Genomic DNA, 27,979 nt, shown 5'->3' on the forward strand with positions numbered 1-27,979 from the left:
TAATAGAAGTACACGTTCAGTCACGGTCACTTGACTATTAACTAAGTCATGCTTTACCACCAAACTCATAGAAGGAGGATTAATAAACTCTTCTACAAGGCCAGAAAAAAATTCGCTTCTGTTTTGATGTATAATGAAGCTAACTTTTTTTTTAATGGTGACAAATGATATCCTTAGTACAAGTTAATGGCTTCATGACAAGAGAGCGGATTAAACTGCATTTCTCAGTTATAAAAGTAGAAGAGAATGTTTCCATGAACCTTCAGCAACAGACGGAATCACCTCTGGACGGATGGAAACTGCAATCTTGCCAACTTAGCTCCTGAATCTCAACCACAGGGTTCATACCCCAAAACTGCAAAAGAAAAAGACACCATCACATACTTTTCCTGCAAAAAAACTATAGATGTGAGACAGTTTCACATTCAAAATCAAGGAATCGTAGATAGCTCCTAGCCTGTCTTCTGTTACCATCAAAAGATCAGCTGGGAGGAGGCTTAGAAAAAATTACTAAGACCAAAGAAGTCTTTTTTTTTCTCTTTAGGAAAAAGTTTGAAGAAAGATAAATGGTAAAACTGAGCAAATGATTCCTACTATGCCCTCTTGCTCACAAACCCACACTATAAGAAGGGAGAAAAAATCGTACTGAAGAGACTGTTCAGTATAAAAAAGCTTGATCTTTTTACATGAGGCAGCATGACACAGGCAGGGGGCAGCCCACTGGATATAAAGTCAGAGAAGCTGAATTCAGTACCTGGTACTGCTATTTATGTGACTTTGGGCAGTCTGAGACATTAGGTGTCAATTTCCTCGTTGTAAAATAAGGGGGTTGGAGTAGAAGATCCCTCCGGTGCAGTGTATGATTCCAGGAACCTAGTCAGCTGAATACCTAACCTGTGCCTACCTGCCCAGAGTCCCACCAGCCTGGGTGTAATACTTGTTGTAATCCAGTCGTAGCAGTAGTTGAGCCAAATCTGAGTTTATTTGATGATTCCGGACGCTGGAAAGGATCTTAAAGAGGAGTGAAGACTGACGGCTAAAACCCTGCAGGAAGGAATAACAGGGATTCAAGCGAATTCACCCCAAAACCTCATTCTTCTTTTACCTATAGCTGGAGAAGATGAAGAGTTTCATAGGAAGTGCCTTGAAGTCCAGGGGACTGATTGTGGCTGTACACCAGGGCAAGTGCAGGGAACAGTAACAAATGCCAACTGACTGCTCTACCCAGTGCTGGGTCACAGATACAGGGTGGGCGAGGAAGGGTCTTGTACCTAGTAGGGATGGTGTTACAGGCCAAGGAGCAGTCACAGGCTCCAGGCTATGCACTGAGCAAGCAACAACTTGAGAAACAAGCTATGTGGCCCTGATCTGGGGAGTGGGGCTGGCAGCTGAGGGTGGGAAGGGGTCTCAGTTTCAGCATCAAGCCTAGTCTGAAGCTGGTAGGATAATAACCAAGGCAAGAATTCTAGACCAAAGGGCACCCTTTGTTCTGTCATCCTAAATTGCAGAGCTTTCCTGTGATAGTGGCTGATTCCAGCAGCAGTCCACTGGAACTCCAGTAAGCAGCAAGCCTCCAATTGTGTTGCTCAGACCCCAAACCAGGCCAGGAACCTGCAGAGCTGTGATCGTGAGGAAGGCACTCATTTCACCTTGGATCAAACCTCTCTGGGAGCACTGGAAGCTTGCAGGTCCAGCCTGAACTTCCCCTGAGACCTTGGAATAACAATAATACCCCCCAAAACGCAGCATCAAGACCCAAGAGGACACAAATATAGCCCAGTCTGGACTTCACATAAAGACTGAAATCGAGAAGTAAGCTGGAAAAATGAGCAAACAGAAAGAAGAATCCCACCACAACAAATTATTGGTGAGTCAAGCAGACGCAGAAGAAAAAAATGACTCCAAAACATCTATAAGCAAAGTCTTGAAGAAAAATACAGCTTGAGTACAAGTTCCTAGAAAGGAAGATGCAAGAGCTTACTTTTTCAATGCACAAAGACTTTTTCTTGTTTTTTGCGGGGGTTCCAAATTCACACATTCCCTTCACTCCTTACGAAACCCAGTAAGAAAGCAAAAAACTCCAAAACCTATTACAAGTATGTCTAGTAATGCAAAACAAAGTTGCACGTTAGCCAAGTTGAAAGCTTAAACAATTTTCTTTATACATAAAAGCAGTAGAGGAAAAGAACTGGATGGAACACAGAATTAGAGAACGAATAGTTTGAACAAGAAGAACAACCGTACCCATGCAAAAGACTCCATGAAAATCAGAATGGGCTAACGAAAAGAGAACGATTTCATGAGACAAGAAATATTAAAACAATGTCAAGGAAACTGCCTCCATCTCTGGGAACCAGAAGGCAGTGTCAGTTATCCGGTAGGGATTTGTTAACCGTCTATTGTGCCTGGAGTGTGCTGAGCACTTCAGATACAGATAGAGGCACAAGGTAGTTTCTGTTCTCAAGGAGGAAACAACTGTGTACAAACGAGCTGGACACGTGGTAGATCTGAAATTCTCCAGAGAAGGAAGGCCTCCCAGTGAAGGGGATCAAGAAAGACTTCCTGGAGAAGGCAATGTTTCAGCTGGATCTTGAAGCCAGGAAATGGAAATGACCAGAAAGAGAATTCCAAGCATAGGGGGCAATGACAAGGCCTGCAGTTTGGAGACAGAAAATCATGTGGGAGGAGGAGTAAGGAGGCCAGTGACACTGGATCACAGAGTACGTGGTAGAAAGGCAGCAGAGGGCTGGGTATGGAGGGCTTTGAATGCCAAACAGGGTTTTATACTGGATCCCGGGGGTTATAGGGAGCCATTGACATTTACTGAGTAGGAAGTTGACATGGAGAAATCTGCACTTTTAAGAAGATTAATTTGGGAGACGAATGGAAGGAAGGTGGACTGGAGTGGGGAGAGCCTAGAGGCAGGGAGATCAACCAGTAGGCTATTTCAATAGAAAAGGAATGAGGTAATAAGGGCAGGTACTAGAGCATTAGGTGCAGTGTCAGAAGAGAGGGATATAGGACATGTTTTGATGTAAAATCAACAGGACATAGGAACAGATTGGATATGGGGAGTAAAAGAGAGTGAGGACTTGAGGATGAGATCTAGGTCTGGTGTTATCCTCAGCAGTAACAGGAAAGTTCAGAAGAGGATAGCTTTTTTGGGGAAAGTTAATGAATTCAGTTTTAGACATGTAGAATTTTAAGATGTTTCTGGGAGGAAGCCAAGAGGGCAGAGTAGCATGAAGCAGTATAACAAGCTCCATCCCCTAAAAAACCAAATTACTCCAAACAAATTTAGAAAACTCACCAGACTGAATCTTGATGGGTAAATCTAGGAAAAGTAACACTGAGTCATTTGTCCACTCCAAGTCATTCTAGGGAGAAAGATGGAGAGGTCTGCGAATACTGGGGATGAAGTCTGGTACAGAGCACCCCAGGCATGAAATACTGCAGCTCTTAGGGAGACACTGTGTACTAAGGCAAGAGGAAACCCCAGACCCATATTAGGGCACTGCATACAGAAAGCAGGAACAGGTGTTAACTGGCACTTTTGGTAGCCACTACCCAATTCTGGGTCACAGATTCTTGGCAGACTGAGAAGGAAACCTGTCCCAGGGGGTGGTAATCCTAAACCAGAGAGTACAGAAGTAGTAATGATGTGGGTCCCAGAATGGGGTGCCAGCTTCTAGCCCAGTGTGATCACCTGTAGAAGAATAACCCTCGTGGGAATTCTAGACCAAAGGGGAGCTGACAACTCCATCACTCTGAACTGGCAGCTTTCCAGGTAGCTGGTAGGGTAAAGTCCAGCCTACTGCTGCTCAGATCCAAACCCAGGGCAGGATCTTGTAGAGCTCAGATCAAGAGGCAGTGATCAGACTTTGCTCAGGATCAGACCACTTTGGGGACACCCCAAATTACAATGTTCAATACTCCAAGAAAGCAGCCACAGGATCTGCCTAGACCTTCCCTCCAGAAGTGTGGAGGGCCCATGCCTAACATCAAGTTTGAAGTTAGGAAGTAACTATTATGGTGGCAGGGAAGCTCCAGACAAGCCTCCATGAAAAGATTACTCCAAAATATCTAAAAGCAAAGCCTAGAAGAAAAATACACCTTGGGCACAAACTCTCTTGTAATTGTTGGAAGAGACAAAGCAAGAGTTTTTAAAAAAAGAGATGAAAAGCATTTTTGTAAATTAAGTGAGAGCATGTGAGGAAAAAAATGGAAAGGAAACAAGAACTATGGATGAACAAACTGAAAAAGGAATGAACAGCTTGGCACAAAAGGTGCAGATCCTTGCTCAAGCAACAAACTTCCTGAAATTAGAATGGACCAAAAAGAAGCCAATGATTCTATGAGGCATCAAAAAATATTAAAAGTCAAAAAGGCTGGAAAAAATAGAAGAAAATGCAAGGAATCTCACAGCAGAAACAACTGAACTGGGAACCTCATCAGGAGAAAAAAAATTTAAGAATCATTGAACTATCTGAAGCCCATGGACAAAAATAAGAGCCTAGACATCTTACTTCAAGAACTCGTAAAAGAAAACTGCTTATATCTCTTGGAACTTAGAGAGCAAAGCAGAAACGGAAAGAATCAACCAATCACGTCCAGAAAGAAACTCCCAAACTAAAATTCCCAGGAACATCATAGCCAAAATCCAGAGCTTCTGGGTCAAAGAAAAAATGCTCCAAGTTGCCAAAAAGAAAGAATCTAAATATCAAAGAGCCACAGTTGGAAGCATACGTGATTTAGCAGCCATCAGTATAAGGAATGGAGAACTTGGAATACAGTATTTCAGAAAGCCAAAGACTTAAGGTTAGAGCCAAAAATAACATCAGTAAAACTGAGTATCATACTCAGGACTAAAAATTGACTTTTAATGAAACAGAGGACTTTCAAGCATTCCTAATGAATGCTTGGTAGAAACTCTGAAGTTCAAACACAGGAGTTAAGAGAAAAATAAAAAGGTAAACAAAAATGAACAATGAAAAAGGCCTAGACAAGTGTAATTGCTTACATGCAAACATGGGGAGATGATATGTCACCTGAATCCTATCATCACCAGGAGTCATATGAAATCTAATTAGGCAAAGCCTGGGAGTGGTTTTGCTGATGTCTTGGTGATCTTAAAAGAATGGAAAGAGGGGGGAAGTATGATATATTCAGGAGGGAGGGAAGGGAAAGGTTAGGGAAAACTACTAACTTTTGGGGCACAGCTCCCAATTGCTTTCCAGAATGGCTAGACCAAGTACAGCTCTACTGACATGATGCATTAATGTGCCTATTTTCCTATATATTTTCCAGCAGTTGCCATATTCCTTTTTTGTCACTTTTGCCAAACTGAGGAACATGAAGTGGAACCTCAGAGCTGTTTTAATCTGTATTTCTCTAATTATTAGTGATATAGGCATTTTTTTCATTTGACTTCTGAGAGCTTGGATTTCTTCCTCTGAAAACTGCCTGTTTATAGCCTTTGACCACTTGACAACTGGGAGACTTATTCTTGTGAATCTGAAATATTTCCCTTTAATTTTTAGAACTATGTCCATTATCAGAGAAAATTGCTGTAAATATTTTTCCATTTTTGCTTCTCTTTCAACTTTAGCTGCACTGGTTTTGTGCACAATCAAAACTGTCCTATGATCCTCTCTGTTCTTTGTTTGGGCATGAATTCTTCCCCTCTCCAAATATCTTACAGGTCATTTCTTCCTTGCTTTTAAAATCTATTTATGATGTTACCCCTTATGTCTAAGACACATACCCATTTGGCTAGTACCTTGGTATACGGTATGAGATGTTTAAACTATACACTAGTTTCTGCTAGACTGCTTTCCAGTTTTCCCAAGTTTTTGTCAAATAGCAAGTTCTTACCCTAACACCTGGGATCTTTGGGTTTATCAAATACTAAGCTACTGGGCTCATTTGCTTCTATATATTATATACCTAATATGTTTTCCTGATCAGCCTATTTCATAACAAGTACCAAATAATTTTGATGACTGTTTTGTAGTATAGTTTAACATCTGGTACTGCAGGCCTGCTTCCTTCCCTCTTTTTATCACTATTTCCCTTGAGGTTTTTAGTCTTTTATTCTTTCAGATAAATTTTATTATTTTTCTTAGCTCTATAAAGTAATCCTTGGATAGTTTGATTTGAATGGCACCAAAGAAGTAAATTAATTTAGGCAGCAGTCATTTTTATTATGTTGGCTCAGCCTACTCATGAGCAATGAATATTCTCCAATTATTCAGATTTGTCTTAATGTTACGAGTGTTCTGTAGTTGTATTCATACAGTTCTTGTGATGACCTTAGCAGGTAGATTCTCAAGTATTTTACACATTCTGTAGTTATTTAAAAAGAATTTCTCTTTTTACCTCTTCCTCCTGAGTTATGTTGGTAATATGCAGAAATGCTAATGATTTCTGTGGGTTTATTTTATATCTTGTAAATTTGCTGAAGTTGTTTGAATTAATTCTTCAGTTAACTCTCTCGAGCTTTCTATGTAAACCGTTACATCATATGCAAAAAGTGTAACTGTGTTTCTTCTGTCCATGCTTATTGCCTCAGTTTCTCTTTCATGTCTTACTGCTCTAGCTAGCATTTCCAACATTCTATCAAATTGTGGTCGTGATAATGGACATCCTTACTTTACCCTTAATCTGATTCAAAGACTTATAAGTTTATCATTACATATAATGCTGGCTTTGGTTATAGATAAATACTACTTATCAAATTAAGGAAAATACGTTTATTCCTGTGCTAGTTCCTAGTCTTTTTCAAACAGGAATGGGTGTTGTATCTTGTCAAACGCTTTTCTACATCTCATAAAATCATGATTTTTGCCATTATGATTAACATGGTCAGTTAGGTTTATAGTTTTACTAATATCTAACAAACAATGCCTTCTTGCTATAAATCCAACGTGGTCATACCGACATGTCTGTGCTATGTTGCTGAAGTCTACCTGTAAATATTTCATTGAAACATTTTGTATTGTTTTCATTAGACATATCAGTTTATAGTTTCCTTTTCTTTGTTTTAATGTTTTTTTAAACTTATCCAATGAGGAAATTTGTTTTGTTTGACTATACATATTTATTACAAGAGTTTTGTTTTACTTTCTTTTTCATTGATGAGTGAAGGTGGGACGGAGAGAAAGTAGATTTAGGTTAATTGAAAAAAAGCAAAATTTCATTTAAATAAATTCCACAGAAGAGGATGGCAGCTTACTCTCTAGCTGTCAGGACTGTCCCTGTCCAGCTCCATTCTGGCAGACTTACCTTCACTAGAATACTCAGCTGGGCAGCCCCACGCTCATCTAGAGGGCCCAGATTCTGGCTGACCAGTGAGCAGAAACTGTGACAGAGATCTAGGATTTCATTCAGGCAGTGGAACACTTATATTAAAAAAAAAAAAATAGTAAAAGAAGGAAAATGGGCATGTTATGGGGAATGACAGCTTAGAGGATTCAGGGTCTTCTATTCCCAAGAACACGCCTACAATTCTAACCTTTCTTCTTGGGCTCCAGGCTTATGTCTCTGATTGCTGGATATATTCATTTCAATTGGAATGTCCTATGGTACCTCAAATTCAGTATGTTTGAACAACTCATTATCTTTAGTTACTCAAAACTACTTTACCCTTTGGGATTCCCAATTTCTAGTCATTATCTCCTGAACATGCCACAGAAAATCCATGAATGTCTTTATTCATTCTATATATCCCCTGTATGGCATGTACAAAATACACTTCTTTTTTCCTCTTTTTATTTTTCCATTTCTCTAAGTCTTTCTTCAAGGCCTAACTTAAGACCCACTTCTTCCATGAAACCCTGACTGCCCTAATTTTTACCAAGCACTCTAGCATTTACTGGCTGTGCCATTTATTTGGTGCTATAGTAACAATACAATTGTATGCATAATCTGTCTTCCCAATTACACTGTAATCTCCTTGAGAGGTTTGGATCCTGACTGTCTGATATACAGCCTTAATGGAGCAGGTGCTAAAGGACTACTTGTTGATGAAGTTCTAGTTCCATCATCCCCTCTCCAAAGTAGAACTGAACTCAAACCATCCAAGGCAGGCAGCTGATCCTAATGCAGGGGTGGGGAACCTGCAGCCTCCAGACCACATATGGCCCTCTAGGTCCTTGAGTGAATCCAAACCACACAGAACAAATCCCCTTAATAAAAGGGTTTGCTCTGTAAAACTTGGACTCAGTCAGGGCCACACTTGAGGACCTAGAGGGTCACATGTGGCCTGGAGGCCAGAGGTTCCCCACCCCCATCCTAATAGTTCACAGACATCTTTAGCAGAACAAGCATTTCACTCACTCTTACTTTTCATCATTACCACACATACACGCTAATGTAAAGCAGTTTCTGTTTCCTTTGCCTTAGACTATTCTTCTGTTCCTTATCTATCTCAGAAACCTGAATACATATCATCTGTGCTGTCTCCTATTTATAAATATTGAGAAATACCAACAAAAATGGGGAATAAAGATCTGATTAATGGAAGCCTGTTGTCTTGTCAACTCAATCAGCATCTGAAGAAGGGGAAGATTTAGTGCTATAAAAACTTCAGAAAGCCAAACGAGCCCCACTTACAGGTTTCAGCAAGATGAATGACTGAGCCAGCAAGTTGCTCAGGAAGTGGTCATGAGCCAACTGGATGCTCTCAAAATCCCTTGTGGAGTTAATCTGATGGAGGAGCTGGGAGAATTGAGACTCCAGCACATCTACCTGAAGGAGAATTAGAAGTAATTAAAGTATTTTATGGGACACAATCACTCTAGGATAGAAAGGATAGTGAGGCATCTGAAAAATAAAACACAGAAAACTCCCCTGTGCTCTTGAATTGACCAAGAAAGCCCTTGTTATGTGGCATGACATTGGTAGGGAAAGCTGAAAACCTGGTTCAACCCAGCCTCCTGTCATTAAAGCAGATGTTTTATGTTCATACTGACTGACTCAGTTACATTTTATTAAAATTTAAAGACTTATGGAACACTTCAAAAAGCCAAAACTTCAGTGATGCCAAAGACCTGAGATTTCATCCCGAGGATGCTTCCTTCAGTGAATTATATTGCCACCACTCTATACTTTAGCAGACAGTCTTTGTGAATTGCTGTGACCAAACCAATTCATCAGCTGACAATCAACCATCTAATGTGAAGCCTTTCCTAACTTAGTGAGGCTGGTCATATGGTCAGGACTTGCACTTTACTGACAACTTGCAAAAAATCTCAGGGTCAGCTTCCTGTCACAACAAAACAGAGCAGGATTTTAGGGTGATGCCAATGTCATCCTATCCACAAGAACTTAATAAGTGCCTTAGTGGTGCTGCTCATATGAGATTGTTAGTGCTTCTGGGGCTTCTTATGCCTCATCAATACCATTCCACATAGCAATCCTAAAAACCACGGCCAATTTTTTTCTCTCATGAGCGTTCCCCCAGGGCAAGAATAAAACATCCCTGTAAGACCTTTCTCCTGCCCTTTCTTCATCTCCCATGTACCATTCAACTTTCAGCACAGACCTGGAGATAATACTGAAGATTATCCACCAAGAAGGCCATGTGGTTCCGTAGGCGCCATTTAATGGCATCGCTCTGGTTAGACTTGAGATGCTTGCGCTGCATTTGGAGAGCCCAGCAGTGCTGCAGTTCTGCCTGCACTCGTCGTACGCTGAGCAAGTACTTGAAGACAACATTGTACCTGGGTCCAAAACAACCACCGTGAAGCTAGACTCTTCCATTCCCAGCTACCTCCCCTTTCCCCTCAGTCAAGTCCCAGATTCCTCCTCTTCCTCCCTTTTTCTTTCCCATTTTCAAAAAGAAAGGATTTGAAGCTAGCCAGAGAAGGGCCCTCTCTACTGGAGGCAAAGTCCTTGTTCCTTTCTCCTGAGGCTCAGCCCAATGCATGTTTCTGTCCCAGGACTTTCCATTTCACTCATGGGAGGCCCAGCATTCCAAACAGCCTCTGCTCCTTCTACCTTTACTTTGCAAGTCATGCCAAACAACACCTGCCTTACAAAGTTCACTGAACTATACAGAGGTCATGAGAAACAACAGGTGACCAGCCTTTGGGGAATGTAAACCCCTCAAAGGCAGGCATGTTTTTTCCACAATCTCTTAGGGCTCAGGATTGTGCCATGTGCATGATGAACTCTTAATGTTATGTAATGGTTAGCTGTCTGAGAGTGATACAACGTTCTTTGAAAAGGAATGAGTTTCCTATCTCCACAAATATCCAAATGGTGGTTGAATTACTCTTTCAGAGAAAGAACTCCTGCCCTGGGAGTGAGGCTGTACTACATAACTTGTATGGTCCCTTCCAATTCTAGAGTCTGTGATTCTAAACTTTTTATTCCTCCCTAGGTCGTGACAGCTGCTGACATGGGAGAAATGTCAGAGGACACATACTGAAGACAAGCACTTGGAAGAAGAGTTGATTCCTAGGGGAACTGGAACTATGTGACCTCTCATCTTGGCATGAGTTTACACAGAAAAATAAGAAACCTAATTTCCTTCAATTCTAAAATAATCCCTGTTGAAACCTGCCTTCTTCAAAGGGCTCAAGGACACATCCAGCATCAAGCTTATTATGCCGATCACTGCCACCTCAAATTAATTTCAAAAACAGAAGCAACATGGCATATGAGGAAGACCTAGGAGTTTGGAGGTTATTGAATCCAACCCCCTCATTCAACAGATGAGGACACTAAGGCCTGGGGGCTTTACATGACTTGCCCATCAACACAGAGGTAGCCAATGGCACAGCCAGGATTCACACTCAGGTTTAGTGATTCCAAGGTGAATGCTATTTCTACTAAACCATACTACTTCCCCAAGGGCTCTTTTACCAGAAGTTCTCTAAACAGTTTTAGGTCAGCATCTGCAGGTTAAATAGACTGGGGTGGAGATGGATGGATTCTTGAAGTTGTATCTCCTGGGCCTGCAGATTACTAACAACTGGTCAGAGGGCCTCTATCTTCCCTGCCATAGTTAGTGTTTGCTAGCAAAAAGCTCACAGAGGTCTTGTAAACCTACTTCTCCAGGACAGCAGGAGTGAAGAGAATGTGCAGAGGCCACTGCACTTTGTAGGAAAGACCGAGGGCTGCCCAGCCTGACGCAGGGGCTTCTCGGGGAGAGGTGTCCCGAGAAGGTGCTTCTCGTGCTTGAGTAACATCTAAGGCAAAAAGAAAAAAAAGAAAAAGAAAATGAAGAAACTTCAGTCTAATTAAGACAGACAACTTGTTTTGTTGAAAGAAGAATGCACATGAATAACATGACAGAAAAAACCAGGGGGATGTCTAAGACACAAGGAGGAAAACATAGTGGGCAGAGGGCAAGGAAACAATGTGTAGGCAGGTTTTTTGGTAGATCTTAGAGATTATTTTGTTGTCTTTAGAGACAGAGGCAGCTGGAATAAGACAAGAACTGACGCATGGCATAATGAAAAAACCCTTGGCTGCTAATGAAGTGGTCTGGATTCCAATCCTGGCTGTGCCACTCATGAGTCTCGGGAAGTCGTGTAACCACCCTGTATCCCTGTTTCTTAATCTTTAAAATGAAGAGGCTGAACTAGAAGATTTCTTAGGACCCCCTGAGTGCTAAAGGTAGATAACTCTAAGATGAAAACCATATAAGCGTCTTCAGAGAAGGAAGCAGCATCAGGAAAAAAGGGAGGAACAATGATATGCGAAGGAGAGAGAAAGGGAATTAATACCCTTATGTTCCTTTCCATGGTACTCAATTGTCAGGTGAAGCAGAGGGAGGAGGTTGTCATCATCTAACAGCACCTTGTGGGCAGACTGCTGGAAGGCCACATTAACATCTGGCAGAGAGAAAGAACAAGGAGCAAATAATAGCACCTGGCTATATGATGAAGCCTGGAAGAAATGTTCTCCCATCCAACCCTGCCTGACCGTCAGGAACAAACACTATTTGACTTTGGGGTCCAGACCACACCATTTCATACAGATATCATTCGTTATGTGGCTGCTTGTCCCAGGAGATGACTGCAGTGTGATGGAAGCTATCCAGGCCCACTGAAATGGCTTCCCTAGGCAGCAACAGAAGGTAAGGAGGCTGCCCCTCAAGCCCTCAATGAAGAAGCTGAGAGTTGGGCTCTTCTCTCAAGGAAAGTAACTTAGTCATTCACTCTTCTGTTGAGTACTTACCATGCTCAGTTACTGCAGTGGGCGGTGTCTTTAACATATGCTGGGCTGTGTCAATGAAGGCCTGGAACAGTTCTCCTCATCCCAGCAGGTAAAAGTCTTTAATGATCTTTGAAAAAGAATGTCAGTATACAAGTCAACAATCACACAAGTCTTAGGAATTCTTCGCTATCCAAGGAATTGAATTCAATCCAATTAAAGCATTCACAAAGCTCCTATTATGTATAAGGCACTGTCCAAGGAGATAGGAACACACAGAAGAAAATTAAATTACCCCTACTGTTGAGTGGCTTATAGTCTACTTGGGAGATGGAATATTTACCTAAATAAGTAAAACTAAAGATAAATTAGAGCAGAAAGCACTAAAAACTGGGGAGATAAGCGAAGGCTTCCCTGAGGAAGTGGAACCCAAGTTAAGCCTTGAAGGAAGAAGACGAGGACTTTTGCAAAGCAGAGATGACAAAGGAATGCATTCCAGACATGGGGGGGGATGGCTCATGTGAGAAGAAAGAGGCTGGAGACGAAGCATTTGGGAACAGTTAGTTATCATAATGGTCAGAACACAGAGCTCATGAAAGGGAATAGTATGAAGTAACACTGGCAAAGTAGGTTCCCAGACTGTAGAAAGGCTTTTAAACTAGAAACAGTGCAGAGCTGTCTCCTTAATTAGGACCCAACTAACACATGGATTTGGAGGCAGCGTGGTACAGTGGATAAAGAGCCAACCTCAGAGTCAAGAAGACCTGGGTCCAAGTCCCTTTTGGGATAGATCTTGGTTGTATGACCCTGGGCAAATCACTCAACCTCCACATAAATTCTCTAAAACAAGGAGTTGCAGAGAAGGTACTGATATACACTGATAGAATGTTTTTCCTTGGGAATTCCCCATACCAATGAACACAGTGTCATTTCCTTCCTGTCCCCAACAGATGGATGTGAGATTCTGCCCCTCTAAACAGGCATATCAAGAAGAGAAATTTTAGTGGTGCTGTTAAGCCAGGAAGATTACAGTATATTTGATATCTTTACTTGGTGGCAACACAAATGATAAAATTACAAGAAAACTTATGTCTATCTCTTTGTCCTACAGTATGGTATATCTCTACAATCATGTTTGTATTTACAGAAGCAAATCCTGGAAGGAATTATTCCTTCAGATGACACCCAGCAATGGGCTGCTCATTTTGGGGAAGAGTATACAAGGTCATCCTAAGAATCCAGGGGTAGGTTTTTTTCCCCAAATCAATAGAGTTAGGGAAGGCAAAGGTCATTTCCTGTTAGTTACATTTTAACAATAAAGAAAAATAAATGAAACTATTACCTTTAGTTGGCCTAATAAATCTGACTCCTCCACCATAAGTTTCCATAGATGCTGAGGAAACAAGAACATCAGTGAAATCCCATTTTGAGAACACCATTACAAAGGAGGATTCTTTATTTAAAAAGCTGCTCTATATTCCACTGAATGACTCAGGAAAGAATACTACTCATATGATCATGACAATAAACTGTCTACAAAAAACCCTTCTGAAAACCTGCTACTAGACCCTGTACAGACGGCAGCAGCAAGAAAGCTTAGCCCTTCGTCCTTTTGTTCTTTAGTGGAAAACCCAATCTGGTCCCAAGCACCCGTGGAGCAGAAATACACACACAAAGTGAAACAAAGATCTCATCTATGCCTTCAACTAAAGAAAACGATGTGACGCAAGATGCTGAGTGGATTGTGTCTCTGTCACCGTCAGGCAGCTAGCAAGTTATTCCATGTCCCATAAGAGACTGAGCTCAGTAAGAGGGAAGGACACTTACTATGGCAGCATTCCTAAAACCCAAAGACGGAGAAAGCGTCTGGCCTGAGGAATCATTTCTTCACCCTGGTCTCTAGTGCCAGCTAGAAGAAGCAGCTGCTGTGCTCCACTCTCTATCTTTCCAGGTCAATCCACCCCCTCAGAAAACATATGCTGGATCAGACACTTAAAAGGCAAACCTCAGCAACAGTGCTGCGTATCCGGTCCACCACCAGCTCAAAATCCACAAGGCTGAAAAGAGGCTGCTGCTTGAGGCGATGCAGCTCGGCAGCAAAGGTGTCTTCTTGATTCTTTAAAATAGATCCTGTGTATCATGGACAGTAGGAGGAGAGACCCTCGGAGCTATGCTATCAAAAACGCTCTGATTCTTTCATTTGTTACTATAGACAATCTAACTAACCAGGGTCTAGTAAATACAGGGCAATAATTTTTGCTCTTAACCACTGGGTGCCACTTCCCTTGCTTTGAAGATTTCTGACAAGAAGCATCATGGTGCCCTCTTACAAGATTTATTTCAAAATATGATGTACTACACTGACCACTGCCTTGGCTCATGAGGCAATGGGCAATAAAAGCTGCTCTTGACCAGCTCTTGGGGATGAGATGTTAAGACAGGACTTCCTACCTTTTCTGGTCAGATTCACATTCTGATTCTCAAACATCTGTACAGACTCTCCTACAAACAGGATTTTTTCAGCGACTCTCACTGGAATATAGGAAGGAAGTATTTCCACCCGAAGGGAAAACTGCTTCAGGGATGGGGCCAGCATGTTCTCTTCCTCAATCAGGCGCTGGGTGAGGAGATACAGAGTGACAAAGGAAACAAGAAAGTATGCAGTAACTCTATCTATCTCCATCCTTTATATTCCATAGTTAATATATTGGGCAATAGGGACTTTAAACCCAGGGATGTACAACTCCCACCTGCCAGGCATGTACTGTGCTTGCAAGGAGGTAGTCTAGCCTGGTGGCTAGCAGGCAGGAGAGGCACAACACATGAACGTTCTAGTTCTAGCATTGCCATTAACTAGTTACAGGACTCTAGCTAAATCATTCAACTGCTCTGAGCCTTAGTTCCTTCCTCTGTAAAATGAGTAGGTTGGACTAGACCTGTGAAGTCCTAAAAAAAAAATCCTATTATGCTCAGTTCCAAGAATTTATGATTCTTATGTAATACACTGGCATCTATATAGGTTTTTGTGAATCCTAATTAAGACCTTGAGCTGCATCAAAAAGCTGCCAGAGAGACACAACTTAAGGAGCTGTCCACTTCCTAAGTGTGGTATTAGTATGGTATGAAGAAGGCCTCACAACTGCCCAGCCTAATGGATTATCATAGACTCACGGGTCTGGAACTGGATCAAGTCCAATCTCATTTTAGAGACGAGGAAAATAGGCCCCAGGGAGGTTAAGTCTGGACCTAGACAAACAAGCAAAGGAGGTGGGGGTTGTACTCTTCAGCGCTCTTTCCCATGCATCCTGCAAACCTCATTCAGACAAAGGCAAATATCAGGAGGGACAGGCTGAAGGAAGTGGCTCAGATGGCACCGAGGTGGCAGGCTCAGTGCAAGCTCATGTGAGAGGGCGAAGGGGTCACTATCTGGTGGAATGTACTGCCTTTCCCTTCAAATCCTCACCAGGTCCTGAAGTTCTCGTAACTGCTTCCCTGTCAGGCCTCCAATGCCCAGGTCTTCCTCCTCCTCCTCCAGTTGAGTAGAGACAAGGCCAGAAGATGGGCCCTGTTTAATAAAGAACTCTTCGTGTTGGTCCAAGAGGAGGCCATGTAGCATCCAGGCAGAAAGCTGCTTGTACATGACCCCATGGCACACTGCCAAGATCCTGAGTGGAGAAAGGGAGAGAAAAACCAATGCCATAAAAGCCCTTGCTGGGCACAAACACCCAGGCCATTCTGGGACGTCACTAGAGGGTACTGGCCAAGATCTGAGTAAGAATTTGGTGAGTCAGAAGGGAAACTGTCCATTACACTAAAAATAATCATTCCATTTTTATTCCTATCTTTTTGGAATTAGTCATTAAATTTCTTATAATTAAAGTTCCCATATTAAGTTTAAAATGTCCTTCAGCTATTTTGACAGTTTCTTTTCCATATTGTTTATTCTCACCCTGCGTAAGAGTTTCAGAGCTGAAAATTCCTGCTAAAACACAATGAGATGAGCTCAGAGAAGTCTGTTTCTCTGCCAGCAAAAGCAGTTTGCTCCTTTTCTCTTGTTTCACCAAAAAGGAAGGGAATGGATGTGGTAAGGGAGGATGACTCAATTAGAAATGGAGCATTACAAAAATACATGAAAAGAGAAGATCAAGCACCCTCTCCAGAACTAGCTCAAGTATTTCCAAGATGTTCTTGTGCAGTAACCAAATATTAGAATTAGAAGGAAACTTGGAGATCAGAGTCCAGTCTTTCCACCCAGGACAGAAGCTTAACTTCAAGTTTTAAAGAAGGTAAGATAAAATGGGCAATATGAGCTGGTTCCCTACCACCGCCAGCATCAAACAGAAAATTCTCTGCTTAGCCCCCTTCTTACCTTTCCGGTCTTCTTATCCTCTACTTCTCTCCATATACTTTACGATCCAGCAGCTCCTGCCTTCTCCTAACTCCATGCTTTGTTACAGGCTGTCCCACTGCCTGGGAGGTTTTTCCTTCTACTCTCCACATGTTGGCTCCCTTGGCTTACTTCAGGACTCAGCTCAAATCCCACCATCTACTGGAGGCCTTTCCTGGTCCCTCCCCAATACCAGTGGCTGATCTGAAATTACTTTTCAACTACTCCATATAAACAATATCTTATATGTAAATAGTTTAAAAGTTGTTTCTCCCATTAGGAAAATAAGATACTTGAGAGGAGGGACAGTATTTTTACCTTTCTTTGTATTTTCAGGCTTAGCAAAGAGCCTGGCAAATAGTAAACATTTAATAAAATGCCTGTTGACTTACTGACTGAAAATAGCAATTACTTTAAAAGATATACTCAAATATAGCCAAGCAAAACCCAGCATATATAATGGTAACACCCTAAGGATGATGGGATCTGACAATCAGAGGGACCTTAAAGTCATCCACACTAATTCATTCTCTTTTATGTAGTACCATCCTGGATTCTTTATTGGCTGTCATCCTGGCCTCTCCTACTTTGATCATATAGACCTATCTGCTCAGTGTTAGCTTTTCAGTCCCATCTATTACTAACTATTTTGGAGAAGTTTTAGATCATATGCAAATAAAATGGTCTTGATGAACTGTGTCAATCTTATTTAAGTTTTTGTGACTTACTTTTCTAGCGCACTGCGTACAGGAGGCAGTCCCCCACAGCTGTATTTGTATACTGTTTCCAAGATCTGACACCCATGAATCTGTGGAAAAGATAAACTTCTAAAAATTATACAGTGCCTGCTGCACAGTTTAAATTGTACATTCAGTTGTGATTGGTCCAGGAGGGACCTACTGAATCAATTCCAGTGGCACTTCCATAACTTTGTCCTTTCCTACCTCTTACACATCAACAGTGACTCCCTCATCTCACTCCCCCAATACACACACAAACACACACGCACACACTGATCCAGTGACAGTGGCCTCATTGCTGACATTCTGTCACTGGACTTCAGGCATTTTCCCCAGCTATCACTCATGCCTGGAAATCTTTCCTCCTCACCTCTGCCTCCTAGTTTTCCTGGATCCTTCAAGTCTCAGCTACAGTCCCCCCTTCTGCAAGAAGCCTTCCTGGATCCCCATATTTGCAGGTGCTACTAGCTACATATTCCATTGGGTTTCCTAAAAGTGACTGAATGGGTCAGTCAATCTACTCCTGAGCCAGATCTACTTGGGGATATGCCTATTAGCTTGTTCTGGAAGAAGAAAGTAGAACTTCTCCACAAAGATACTGCATAAGAATGTTTAAATGTTTAGATTACAGGTTCTAGATTCATCAGCCAAGAATGAATATGTTAATTCAGAAGTAAAAACTACCGGCCCCCCCATCAGCTTCTTTAAGGAGAGAGTTTTTATCTTTGCTTCTGTAGTCAGAAAGGATAACATGGATGTAGCACATTTCCAATTGTGCAGAGTGAAGTCTAGTAAAATGTGCAAATCTTTTCTATTTCTGCTGAACTTCAGCCCACAGCATCCCTAGGCCCATCGTGGAAAAGAAGGTGAGTGAACCACCAGCTCTTCTTGGATTTTTCACTCTCCTTTCCCAATTGAAATGAGACAGAGAAGGCTAACATGGGAAAGGAGAGAAAATTTTCATCTGGCTCGTAACTCCATTCATGGTGGTACTTTTCTTCTCATTTTGGGGGGACAGGGGAGTGTAAAGAAGCTGCAGGGGTAGAGAGGTCCATGAAGAAGCCCACACAAGGCTTCCAGGAATGGAGGGGATGCACTTAAACAACTCACTGTGCATACAGCTGGGTATGTGTCTACACAACACAAAATGAAGTAGAGGGCTGGCAACTGTTTGGTCCAATTCATCAAAGAAAGAAGCCAAATTAGATACTTTTGCCTCTGTGCTATGGTTACCTCTATGTGGGACTGAGTCCTACCTTTCATTCAATTCTTTGGCCTAAATTATCTGGTTGGGCTTTTTAGCTGAAGAAGTGGCACTTATTTACTCTGTGTGTGTGTGTGTGTGTGTGTGTGTGTGTGTGTGTATGTGTATGCATAAGTACAAGTGTGTATGTGTAAGAGAGGCAGACAGACAGATCAGAGTTGGGGGGGAGAGAAAGAGAAGGGGGCAAGAGGGAGGGAGCCCATATACATTAGTATTGATATGTATTCTGCATCTGTGTGACATTTACAAAGGTCTCATTAAATATCTCTGGGGTTGGGAGTGCGTAGAAGGAGGGAAAGAGGACAGGAGTGTGTCACATGCAACCCAATTGTCTCACTGCAGATTTTTTTAAAATGCTGTGGATGAATTTGTAAAAATTATACTACTTTCAAGGCTGCTTCCTGTGATTGTTCTTATAACAACTCAAGAGAAAAGGACTCAGGGAGCCAGAGGGTACTTTTCACAACCCAACTTGACTAGGTAATCTACTCAGCACTTGCTGATCTCAGAGTTACTAGCTCAGATCCCAAAAGCCAACAGTCTCCCAGAATACTTGGAATCAATTTTTCCATGACAGTAATAATAGCAACAACCTAAGTAAAAAGTACATTTAACAAAGTTAGGTGAATGACTTAGGCATGGTGACCTCTTAATACTGAAGCATGACCTTGAGGAAAAAGCTCCTTGCTCCCATCAATGATCAACATGTATGATGCCTTTCCTTCTCAGGTCTAATTTCATGGTTCCCCCAAACACAACAGTTTGAAGAAATCTATGTGGTGCAAATCACTAAGCACACTGAATTACGTACATCATTAACCAGAATAAAAGAAGTGCTTACCTTCTGACTCTTAATCTGTTCAACAACAACCATCACTGAGGGAAAAAGAAGTTGGAACTACAAAGCAAAGCAAAAGTTAATTAATCTAATGTAATCTCTTACGTGTTCCAAATGTAAGAGAGGGAGTATAAACATAAGCTCTGGAAATGATGGCGTTTCTGAATGAAGATAGAGAGATCAACTCCAGCCAGAAGAGGCAAAAAAAGGGCCTACTCCTCTCAGCCTATCTTTAGCTAGAAACACCTATTTTGGAGGCTGGCAGGATAGTCAGTATAACATCAACATGGACAACTTTAGTACCAAATGTTAAGAGACGATTTATCTTCAGAATTCATGAAATAATGCTCATATAATAAAGCAGATTAAATGTACAAAATGTAAAATTTTAGATTCAAATTCCGAATCTGGAAGTAGGAGAGCTCTTCAAAATACTAGATTAGTCAAATATACCTAAAAGACTGAGAGAACAGACAAAAAGAACCCAAGATATTCCATTATCTACAAAGATACCTGGTCCAAGGAGTAATTGACATGTGATATGGAAAGGGGAGGGTCAGCAAGGAACTGCAATAAAAAACATAATTAGAAAAACACCATCTCAAAAAATTTCTAACCTATGACCTAAGAACACTGGCTGGGGAGAGGGAGAGAACAGACCTTGTGGTAATGAGTGCTTTTAGGTTCCCACAGAAGATAGTGATACAGGGTCACTAAAGTGATACAGGTCACTAAAAACTGAAAGCAAAATGTTCACAGAATACCCTGGAACCTCTTACAGAGGCAAGAAGTTACTTTGATCATTAAATGAACAATACGGAGAGCTTATAGTGGTATATGCTCATTAAAGGCATTTTCCCAATTCTGAAACCCTAATTAAAGGAAGACAAGCTATGGTGGGGAGGGAGGACCGCATTTTCTTTCCAAGGATGTGGTCTAGTGAGGAAACTGGGGGACTCAGGGGCATTACTGCCTGCCTCTTTCTCCTCTTCTCTACCTCACCTCTTGCTCCAAGTCAAGCAGTGCTTGACGATATGGCTGCAGGATGGAGTCCAGACCTGTGCAGAAGGCCCGCAAATAAATTCCATGTAATCCACCCTGGCCTTGCTGGGACAGATGGTGATCCTGCGATTAAACAAAGGCTAATTAAATTAGCTCCAGGATTGGGACTTGCAGATCAAGTGCTGAACCTGGAGTCACAAAGACCTGAGTTCAAATGTGGCTTCAAAACACCTCCTAGCTGTGGAACCCTAGACATGTAAAACTTCCTCTGTCTGCCTCAGTTTCCTTTGTAAAATGAGGATACTAACAGCACCTACCTCCCAGAGCTGCTGTGAGGACCAAATGGTACATCTGTCAAGTGCTTTACAAAATCCTTTAAGTATTATTTAAATACTATCCTTTTTGTTGTTATTACGTCATTATTAGTTGTACTGCTGATGTTTGAATAGCTGTGTCAAATTAACCTCCGTAAGAAGAAACATACAACGGAGTGAGGGAAATAGTTTGCCCATTAACATTGTTGGACCACAGATTGACAACACCAAAGGTCCTTGGAGTTCATCCAGTCCAACTTTCTCACTTCAGAGATGAGGAAGAGGTTCAGAGAGGTTAAGTGATCTGTCCAAGGTCACAAGAGGTAGAACTGGGGACTGAGTCCAGATTTGGTGCAGTGTGGAGCACTGGTCCTAAGACAAAGGAAAACTGAACTCTAGTGCTGGTTCCAAGACCGATTAGGTGAACAGCCTGAAGCAAAGTCACCTCACTTCTCTGAGCCTGGGTTTACTTCTCTGTAAAATGGGAAAAACATATTTATACTCCCTACCTAAAAGGATGTTGCGAGGAAAGCATTTTGTAAATATTTATATCAGTGTGAGTCATAATTCCTATTCCCACCTTCCAAAACTGATGTCATGTTTATTTTAAGCCAGAACCTTCTTAACCCTTTGCCTTAAGGAAGAATAAAAACTTTGTGATGAAAAAAGAAAAAGGACAGAATTCCTCCTCTGTTGAAAAAAATCCATCTTCCTTGAGAACTATTGGATCTGCGGAACCCATATTTTTAACTCCAACTTGAGCAAAAGCCCAGCCAGAAGTCTAAATTTAAAACCAGCCTCCAACTCCCTTCTCTCTCTTTCTAATGTGTATAATGCCACTCATAGACAGATGTTCTTCTGAGACCAGAGAGGTTCTGTTACTTCCTCAAAGGTCACATAGGAAGTATGTGACAGAACCAGATCCCCACCCAGCACTCTTCACATCGTACGCTGCTGACTCTTATGCTGTAGAACAAAAACTCCCAGAACTTACAGGAAAAACAATTCAAATAACGACACATTTGTAAATAACCTTAGGGGAATTCCATCTTCCACAGGACTCTCTCTTTCATTCATCACATGGATCTGTTATGCTTCTAGGAAGCTAGGAGTTGAAATCACAGAGAGGCAAATTTATACTCAATGTCAGGAAAAAACTTCCTAACATCTACCAGGGGTGGGGAACCCGTGTCCTCAAGGCCACATGTGGTCCTCTAGGTCCTCAAAAGTGGCCCTTTGACTGAACCTAAACTTCACAGAACATATCTCCTTTGTTCTGTAAAACTTGGACTCAATCAACAGACTGTACCTGAGGACCTAGAAGGCCACATGTGGCCATGAGGCTGCAGGTTCTCCGCCCCTGACTTAGACCTATCCAAGCAGGGAATGGGTTACCTCAGGAAGTAATGAATTCTCTCCCTTTAGAAGTCTTCAAGGACTGCTTGTAGTAAGAGTTTGGGCTATTTAATTCTCAAATTCAGTGACTCTATAAATGTTCCTGTCATTAATATTATTCGTAACACTGTTACTAATGTTACTATTAATACTACCGATACTTGGCGCTCTTCTGAGCCCAAATGCAAGACGTATAAAAAACATCACCACTGTCCTCAAGGGCCGACCACCCACCTGCTGCTGCACATGGCCTGTATATCGTTCAATGAACTCTGTAAAGGGAATATAGTCCGTGCCAAGGCGGCAGAGTCGATTCAGGACGCTGGTTTCACTCGGATGGAGAAACGGAAAGTCCTGTGACACCTACAAAAGTGGTAACAACATTAAGGACACAGATGCCTCTGATTCATTTGACTCCCACCCTGAGGATACTCCAAATGCTTTACAATAATGACAGGATGTTTTTCTCCAAATGTTTTATGATGACATTTTTTTCTCCTCATTCTGCCTTTTGTGAGGTGTATTTATCAGAAGAGTTCTGTAAAATATAACTATTTGCACATTACTGGCATCTTTTTAAAGTGATTACAACAAATTCATCATAGACTATAAAAAACTGAGTTTTTTTTGTTCATGTAAATATCACTTAAAAAGAAAATGGTGTTTATTTTTTAAATGTAAAATTTCAATTAACAAGCATTTATTTTCTTTCTCTCCTTCTCTCTCATTAAAAAGAAAAAAAGAAAAACAAAACCCCTGTAATAAATGTGTATAGTTGGGCCAAACAAATTCTTGTACTGTCTAGGTCTAAAAAATGTCTCATTCTACATTTTGAATCCATCACCTGAATGGACTTTCATAATCTGGAAGGAGGTCAAGGAAGCTATGTAATAAGCAATTACCTTTTCCTTCCTAATCCCTTCAGCCTTGCCATCTCTAACATTCCACCAATGAATAAACACTTACCAAGCACCTTCTGTGTGCCCAGGACTGTGCTAGTTGTAGGGGATATGAAGAGGCACACCAACATATGCATATGAAAACTTAAAAAAAAAAAAAACTACTCAAGAGACAATGCAAGGCAATTGTATGAAGAAATTAAACAAAAAAAGTAAGAGAATTCTCCTCTTCTCAAACCCTATCACTTCACTAAATACCAAAGATGAGAAAGTCTATAAATAAGACAACTTTCTAAGTTGCTAAATTTGGAAAGTTTAGGGAAAAAATCCACCCAAACCACAGGTTAAACACAAAAAAATTCAAAAAGAAGAGGAAGAACAGCGCCGACTCCTTCTCCTTGGCTGAGCTCTTCAATTTCACGACCACTTTCTGAGCACCTCTGGGACAGGCACGGTGAGCAACAGAGGAAAAATGCAGCTGCATCTGCTCTTAAGGAGTTTACATCATACTGAGCAATACAGATAAGTAAATACAAAATGTATAAAAAGTCATGGGGGAAGGGTATCAACAAATGGGAAATGGGAAGAGGCATCTTATCCTCTGAGCTGAAGCTTGAAGAGAGCGGGGTCCCAAGAGGCAAAATGAAAAAGGAAAGCCTTTTAGGCATAGGGCACAGCATGGGTAAAGGCATAGAGAGAGGAGATGGGGTGCTCTCTACTAAGAATAAATAGAACCCAGTACAGATGGAACATTTAGTATATAAAGGAAAGTAATATGTAACCCTAGTGTAAAAAAAAGCTGGAGCCAAACTGGGAAGGGCTTTAAGTGTCTCTGATCCCTTCCCCTCCTCCCCAAAAAAAGTCTGAATTTTTTTCCAGTGCCAAAAAATCACCATTGAAACTCCTTGAGCAGAGGAATGACAAGATCATACATATGCTTTAAGAACATTACTTTGGTAGCTCTGTGGAGGGTGGACTGAAGAAGAGGAGACCAGATGCAAGGAGAACAATTAGAAAGTTATTCCAATTTCAAGGCATACACTGGTGAATTTGCATTTGATTTTAGAGGCAACAGGGAGCCATTAAAGCTTCATGAGCAGAAGAGTAGCATGGTTAAACCTATTCTTTAAGGATATGACTTTGGCATAAAAAGAACAGACTGAAAAAAGGGAGGGAGTGCAAATCAGAGGTTACTACAATAGTCCAGGTGAAAGGTGATGAGGACCACAAGTAGGAAGGCTCCCATGAGAGGAGAGAAAAGAACGTAGGTGAGAATGTCATGGAGGCAGAAGAGGTATGACTTACCAACAGATTGATCCCTGGGGGACGAAAAGGCTAAAGGAAGAATGAAGGATGACTCAGAGTTTCAGTTGTTTAACGGATAGTTGGAGACGTGGCACCAGAGCTCAGGACTGAGATGAGGGCTATCTGCCAAGAGATAATAGTTGGTCCCACGGGAACAAGAGGTGAACACCGTAAAAGAGTAGAGGTAAAGGAGAAGAGGGTCCAGGACCCAGCACTGTGGTGCTCCCACCCAGGGACAGTGCTTACGGGAGGATATGGATGAAGATCCTGCAAAGAGACTGAGAAGGATGGGTAGAGCAGAGAGGAAGAGAAGTATGAAAGAACAATGTCATACAAATCCAGAGATGGGAAAGTCAGAAAGAGGAGGCAGAGAAGTCAAGAATGATGAGGACTGAGAAAAGACCACTGGAATTAATAATACAGAGATCACTGGTAACCTTATACACAGTAACTTTAGCCAAGTGGTGAGGACAGAAGCAAGGATGCAGGAGGTTGAAAAACATGTGGGAAATGAGAAAGTAGAAGCAATGAGTGCAGACAGCTTTTTCTAGAAGTTTAACAGAAAACAGCTGGCATGTTTATGGGGCATCATGGAAAGAGCCGGTGGACAGGGAGAGATTAGAAATTTGGGAGAGCAAAGAGATATCTGAAAGAGCAAGTTCCCAGAGGAGATAGGAGAGGAGGTGATCAAAGGTTTTAGTAGAATAGGGCTTCTTCATTTTTACTGTGTCATGGACTCCTTTGGCAGATCATGTCTGGTGAAGGCCAAAGACCCCTTTTTCAGAAAAGTTTGTAAATATGCAAAAATAAAAAGCATGAGATTGCCAAAAGAACTAATTATATTGAAAATGTTATCAAACTGTTAAAAAAAAAAAACCAAGTTCAAGGAATCTCTGAAGTAGAGGATTTGGCATTAGTGAAGAGAAGGGCCATGTCTTCTTCCTTGACTAATGCAAAGGAGAGAATAACACCGAGATGATTTGAAGTACATAACAGAGTATATTAGCAAGCACCCTAGCACACCCAGGATGGCCTGCTAGCACAGGTTCCTTGATCTGCTTTTAAAGGAAAGACTGCTCAAAAAGGGGTTAACAATCCTACTTTAATTACATTCACTAGTTCAGGGGAAAAGTCAGCACCCTGAACTTGGAGAAAATGCAAGCAGAGAAATTAGCACAAAGACATACAGAACTCCAACAGTCTGGGTAAAGCAATATTGCTGTACACTTTATGTACATCACTGGATTGAGGGAGCACAGTCATCGGAGCAGTCGGGGTGTGGGGCGGAGATGTGTGGGCTCCGAACATATGGCTACTCAGAGTCTCCACCAGGAAATCAAAGAAATCCAAAGATCCTTCTTATGAGTGGACCCCCAAAGCAAATGCCTACTCCCAGAATATATAACAAAGACTTGGCATCTGATTGGCTGAGTGCTCAGGAGCTTGAAGGTGCCCCAGCACTTAATTAGAAACTCCCTGTAGCCAGGGCTCTATGTGTCTATTAATGGTCAAAGAAGATCTTCAAATTCCCTTAACATTCCACAGAGGAGAAGAGGAAGCTCATGATGAACAGTCCTGAACTGTGAGTGAAGTGTGAGTTGAGACCTGCTGTCTAGAGAGAGCAGGGAAGGGGTGGGAGACAAGTACAAGAGAAGGTCAATCAGGGAAGAGAACTGGCAAGCAGAAGTGAAGGCCAAGTCAAGATTAAGTAATATCCATTTGTGGAAGACCTAATTAGCAGTGCTGGGACTTCCTCTAGCAGCATTCATTAGCATGCAAGTAGGAGCAGATAATCAATCAGCAAGTATTTATTAAGTTCTCATTATAGGCTTGGCATTGTGCTAGGCAAAGAAAAATCGTCCTTTTCCTCAAGGATCTAAGTATTCCACTGCGGAGATACGACATATTTGCAAGCAAGTCAATACAGAACGTACACAATACAATTTTTCAAGGGGAGAACTAGCAGCTGCGGGCGGGCGCCTCATGGAGGAGATGGCACCTAAGGGCCTCCAGGAAGAGGGGACAGCCTGTGACAGGCACAAGGAGGGGAAAGGGAATTGCATGGGCTCAGTTTGGCTGCAAGGGAGTGCGTCAAGGGTACTCATGTCTAATCGATCACTCCGGAGTTAGACTGTGAGGGTATACTCCATGCCCGGTGGAGAAGTCTGAGCCTAGAGCCCAGCCAGAGCTAGGAATGCTCCTTGGGCAGGGGAGGGAAATGGTCAGGTCCATGTTTTAGAAGGGAACCCCGGGGAGGATGCATTCAGGAGGCGGCTTGGGTGTGAGAGGCAGAGGGAGAAGGACAGGGAAGGCTGGATCTGGGCTGGGGGAGACGGAGCTTTGGACAGGAACCGGGAAGTCAGCAGGAGGAAAAGGAGATTCAGGGATGGAGAGGAGGGCTTTTTGGACACGTGGAGTTTGAATTTCTTATAAAACACCTGGTTTAAAATACCTAACGGGCAGGGTGTGAGGTGTCTATGCAGGGAAAGAGACTAAGGCTGCATATCCAGGCAGGATGCCATCCGCGGGGGGAAGATAACGAGGTCCCTGAGAAAGGAGAGGGCACAGGCACACCTGCATCCGGGGAGCTGAGGAGTGGTCACATACGTAGGCAAAAGTCGGGTGGGGGGAAATTAAGTATTACAAACTGAGAGAGGAGTGTCCGGGAGCTGGGGGCTGGGGGGGGCGTAAAACGTCAAATACTGAAGCGAGGACTTGCCAATAAAGAGACCATTAGTAACCTGAAGAGTCTAGTTTCGTTGAATGATGGGGTCAAGAGACGGACTGCAGAGGGTCAGGAACGAAGAGGGCGCAGCGCGGGCAGCTTCTCCCAGCAGGGGGTCCAAGGGAGAAGAGGCTCGTAGGAGGGGCTGCACGGTCAGAGCCTCTGGAGGGGGGCTCGGGTCAAAGGGCAGCCTGAGCCTGGCAGGGGACCCCTGCTGTGAGGCGGCCAAGGCGGGGGCGGACCTCGGACCTCGGAGAAGTCTGACCCGCCTGCTTCATTTCTTAATTCTTACAGACCGGGCTGGTTACCGTAAAACACAGCGCAGGGTCCGCAATCACCTTGGACCGTCTTGGGGTTCCTAGGCAGACGCTGCAGCTGCTTGCCCTTTCCTTCTCTAGCTTATTTTACAGATGAGGAAACTGAGGCAGGCAGGGTGAAGTGACACAATTCTCCCTCGGCCATTCATTCTCTTCAGCCCTCTCGCGCAGACCCCGGTCGTGGCCCCGCCCCTCTACCCCAGCCCGCGCCAGAGCCCCGGGAGCCGACCCCCTCCCGCCCTTTTCCAGGCTCCGCCCCCTCATTAGCGGCTCCCAGGCCAAGCCCCGCCCCCCGCTCCTCCACCGCAGGCCCCGCAGTCCGTCCACGCTCCCTACTCCCAGGGTCCCGCCCCTCTGACCGCCTTACCCCGCCCCCCCCAGGTCCCGCCCCGGCCCTAAACACTGGCACTCTTAACTCCGCCCCTTGCTTTCCCCGTCAGGTGGAGTTCCAATTAGCGCTCCCTTCAGGGTGGGCCGTACCTGGAGGCCGCTCCGCTTGTTCCAGGTGAAGATGGCACCCGGGTACCCGCTCAAAGCCAAGAGCAGCTCGTGGATCATCCCCACGGCGGGCAGCGGGCCGCTGAGGCAGCGTCCGCCGGCGCGAGCTCCCCCGGCCGTCGGGGGAGGA

The 27,979-nt window shown here is 42.8% G+C and overlaps 1 pseudogene; it reads right to left on the minus strand.

Moving 5' to 3' along the window:
- Positions 1-129: 129 nt before the first annotated feature.
- Positions 130-27,963, minus strand: LOC140513826 (gamma-tubulin complex component 4-like; annotated as a pseudogene).
- Between the last annotated feature and the right edge of the window lie 16 nt (positions 27,964-27,979).

Source organism: Notamacropus eugenii, chromosome 7 (genome assembly GCF_028372415.1).
Source record: "Notamacropus eugenii isolate mMacEug1 chromosome 7, mMacEug1.pri_v2, whole genome shotgun sequence".
Lineage (NCBI taxonomy): Eukaryota > Metazoa > Chordata > Mammalia > Diprotodontia > Macropodidae > Notamacropus > Notamacropus eugenii.